The sequence below is a fragment of the Pteropus alecto genome, unplaced genomic scaffold (assembly GCF_000325575.1).
Source record: "Pteropus alecto unplaced genomic scaffold, ASM32557v1 scaffold69, whole genome shotgun sequence".
Lineage (NCBI taxonomy): Eukaryota > Metazoa > Chordata > Mammalia > Chiroptera > Pteropodidae > Pteropus > Pteropus alecto.
In genome coordinates this window covers 5,319,901-5,324,431 of record NW_006494610.1, presented here as the reverse complement: position 1 = coordinate 5,324,431, position 4,531 = coordinate 5,319,901, and the positions used below count along the sequence as shown (strand labels likewise).

Genomic DNA, 4,531 nt, shown 5'->3' with positions numbered 1-4,531 from the left:
AAAGGTGAAGGATATATATACACAAAGAGAGAGAGATTTTTTCCAAGAAATAAGGTAAAAAGCCAAGAAAAAGTAAAAGTAGCAACATTGAGACAGAATTTGATATTGTTTTGTTTTAATATTGAAAAAGATTGCGCATTTAATGTAATAAAGCCATTTTGCAATTGATAATTCACAAAGGAACTCTTTAGTCCTCATTGTAATTTCAAACATGTTACGCAAGCTCCTTCATTCAGTAATGATACCACTCAGTTGTTCAAGTGAAAAGTATTGGTCATCTTTAATTATCCTTTCTATTTCCTTCCCTAGTTATCCCACCATTGAATTTTGCAAGCTATATTTCAAAAAATATGTTTTGCCTAGATTACTGCAATATCTTCTAAATGATTCCTCAGCTTCTACTTTTGCCCTCACAACTCATTCTCCCACTGCAATCTGAATGATCTTTTAAAACTATAAATCAAATCATGTTCCCATGCCTGAAATGCTTCACTGTCTTCCCTTAGCAATTAAAGCTTAAACTCTATATCATGCCTTGCATGGCTAAACTGCCTTTGATATTTTCCTCAAACTATAATTATTTCCTTCCTGCCTCAAAGCATTGATTCCTTCATTTCCTTCTACCTAGAATTTCTTTGTGCTTATATTAAGTTTTGTGCTACTGGAAATTCTGGTGGGAGCCTGTGATTTAGCTATAAGATCTCTCTGCTCACTGCACGGAAAAAGCAAACATTAAACTATTAAAATCTGGATATTAGTAACAATTGATGGGCTCACAAAATGAAATACATGCTGAACAGGACACTGGCTTTTCTGTGTTTATTTTATTTTTGCTCTTTGCAGGCTTAAATATTTTTTTTGGCCCACAGCATGAATCAAGCATCCAGATATAAAAGGATGAAAAGAGAGGAATATGGGAGAAAAGGAAGAGTGAAGGAAGAGGTAACTAGGAAGGGGGAATACTAACATATCAGCTCAGTGCCCAGTGGCTGGCACAGCATCTACTAATAAAGGAACTTAAGTGGGACCATCTGAAGCTGAGAGAAGAGAAATAAGATATTTTTATATGTGCATATTTGAGTTTAAGATAACATAATTTTATTATAAAATGTGTCTTTTCAGGGCTAGCCTTGTGTTCTGAAAAAAGAAAATGTGTTCCACCCCACCTCATGATCATGTGGGAATATTTCTAAAAGGCCCGACCACCAGCACATCTGTCCTCTTGCTGGCTTTTAGATCAGTAGACCAGAATGTAATAAATCCTTCAAGACTATAGTATGCTAGGTTAATCTATGGCAACACAGTATGTCACCGTAGAATATAAGTTTACTAACATATTAGAGGCCTCCTCTGAGGTTAAGAAAAACTAGATTTCTTCAAGTCATCATCCAGAGTAAGATTTATTCTTGGTACAGTGAAACTTTCATGACTGCACTTTTCTGAGTGCAGTTCATAATCATGAACATTCAAGTTTAGTTTTATAATGCTTTTATATATCCCAGTTTTGGAATGCTTGCATGACGATGGGTCAGCTAATTTAGTTTGTTTTTTTTTTTTTATTACATACTAAGAAAAAATAAGCTTCCAAAGTAAATTCCTCAAAAGTAGAGCATTTTATTTCAAAGACTAGAAATAAATAATAAAAGTCAGTGACCCTTGTTTTAAAAGTATGTGGTAATGATAAATTTTGATACTATTAATGAGCCCCATGTTAAGATCTGATAGTTTTAGTTAGAAATTTATTTTTCTTCCAGGCTTGGATTATATACAATCTATATATGTTAGACATTTTGATGATTTTGGTTATTAAAAACATAAAGTTGGTAATAAATTAACTACAGTAATAAGAATAGTTTATTTTGGTAACACCACATTGTAAGAACTTTCTGCAGCATGTAAGAGGTAGACAAAAATTTCACTATATGTCATTTAATATGTATTAAATGTAAATTAAAAATTGAATTTACTCTATTTTTTTTTTTCTTTTAGGTTTGCAAGGTAGTCTGAAAAATGACTCCACTGGAGCATGAAGAGGAAAAATACTTACAATGCTTTCTAAAGATACATGTGTAAAATATTATTCTGCATTAATCAGAAATCATATATGAAGGGTGTACTCAAACTATTAGTAGTTTAGCATTAGCCTTAGCAATTATTAATGTGAAATGTATTATGTTACAAAGGGTATACAACTTATATGTTATATAATTCATATATATATGAAGGTATAATTGTAAGCAATATATACATGCTATTTACATAAACACAAAATAATACATATACACATAGAATAACATTTACAAGCATTATAATTATTTATGAATCAGGAAGTAAACTCAGAGAAGTAAATTAACTTAATTTTATTTATCTAAAATTAAAAGAGAACTTGAACCCAAATCTTGAATTCTGACTCTACGGCTCTTTCAAAAATTTACATGACAAATATTTTACTTCATAAAATATTACTATATAAATTAATTTATGTTCTTAAATAAATCTCTAATAAATAAAATGCAAAATATTGATATGTATTTATGTTAAATATTTTATTTACTCAGACTATGAGTGATGTTTGATGTTCATCTGCATTTAGGTGTCTCTTCTCATAAATCATGAGACCCCAAAGTCTTTGACCCTCATTTTGGGAACGTGACTCCAGTCTAGATTCTAAACAATCAGTTTTGAGTTATTCTGGCACAGAATGCAGTAGTTATTCTGCTCTGTTTGTAAAAGAAATCAATCCTTTGAGAAGACAGTCTCTTTATAGTAAAGCCCAACTGAATTGTCAAATTCTGCTTCATATAGGAAAGGCACCTTTCCAAAAATACTGTCTGTACGCATAAATCAGAAAATCCTACAACTAACCAAGAAAAGAGATTACAGTAGTTCCCCTTATCCACAGGAAATACGTGCCAAGTCCCTCAGTGAATGCCTAAACTGCAGATATTACAAACTCTATATACTATGTTTTTTCCTATACATACATATCTCCGAAAAAGTTTAATTTATAAATTAGGCACAATAAGAGGTTTACAATAATAACTAATTATAAAATAGAACAATTATAATGGCATACTGTAATAAAATTTGATAAATGTCATCTCTCTGTATCTCTCTCTCTCTCAAAATATCTTATTGTACTGTACTTACTATTCTTCCTCTTGTGATGACGTGAGATGATACAATGCTTATGTGATGAGATGAAATGAATCATGTAGCAACCTCAGCATACAGATATTTTATTATTATTAAATTGAGAACTTTCACATTTTCACTTAAAGGAAGCAGCTTTCTCTTTGGCATATGCCAACATTTCTACTCTTGTGCTTTAGGGCCCTTATTAAGTAAAATAAGGATTACTTGAACACAAGCACTGTAATACTGTGGCAGTCAATCTGATAATCCATACAGCTACTAAGCGACTGAGTTGAGAGCATGAACAGCATGGAGTCAGTGGACAAAGGGATGATTCACATCCATAGTAAGACAGCGAGAGATTTCATCACACTACTCAGAATGTCATGCAATTTAAAACTCTTAAATTGTTTAATTCTGGATTTTTTTTAATTTAATATTTTTGGACTGCATTTGACTGATGGAAACTAATATGGCAAAACTTCAGATAAGCAAAACTTCAGATAAGGAAATTCTTAGTGCTCTCAGAGAGTCCTTTTATTCTGCGTTTGGGCACTTTCTGTCATGGAAAATTCTCTTGCATGAGGCAGTCACAAGATAATGAAGAAAATAAGGATATTTGAATAATTAATCTCATAATAGTCCTATATTGAGCAAAAATGGAGAAATTGGATAGGCAATCTCCATTAAGAAAAACCTCTCTAGCCCTTTTTGCCTCCGCTGCCACCATGGAGCTTGTGAAAAAGCTTTTGGTGAAGGGGGCAAAAAAAGAAGCAGGTTCTGAAGTTTACCCTTGACTGCACTCATCCTGTAGAAGATGGAATCATGGATGCTGCCAATTTTGAGCAGTTTCTTCAGGAGAGAACTGGTGAATGGAAAAGCTGGGAATCTTGATGGAGGATTTGTAACCATCGAAAGGAGCATGAGCAAGATCACTGTGACTTCTGAGTTGCCTTTTTCCAAAAGATATTTGAAATATCTCACCCAAAAATATTTGAAGAATAATCTACATGATTGGTTGCACAGAGTTGCTAACAGCAAAAAGAGTTACAAATCATGTTACTTCCAGATTAACCAGGATGAAGAAGAGGAGGAAGATGAGGATTAAAACTCATTTATCTGCAATAATTTGTATGAGTTCTTGAATAAAATTGGGAAACCAAAAGAAAAAAAAAAAAGAAAGAAAAAAGAAAAGAAAAACTTCTCTATAAATGAACATGTATATATAATAAACTTCATACCTAGAATACGCAAATATCCCCTCATTTTTTCTAAACCTACAATTATCAGAAAAACATTTCCTTTATGTTGTGGTCTAAATTTTGCATGAATTTGCGTAAGTCCTCACTGTGTTGATTTCATAGCTGATGTGGAAGACCCTGTGGCGGACCCTGTT

At 32.4% G+C, this 4,531-nt stretch overlaps 1 pseudogene; it reads left to right on the top strand.

Annotated features, from left to right (window-relative positions):
• Positions 1-3,863: 3,863 nt before the first annotated feature.
• Positions 3,864-4,243, top strand: LOC102882697 (annotated as a pseudogene).
• The last annotated feature ends 288 nt before the right edge of the window (positions 4,244-4,531 follow it).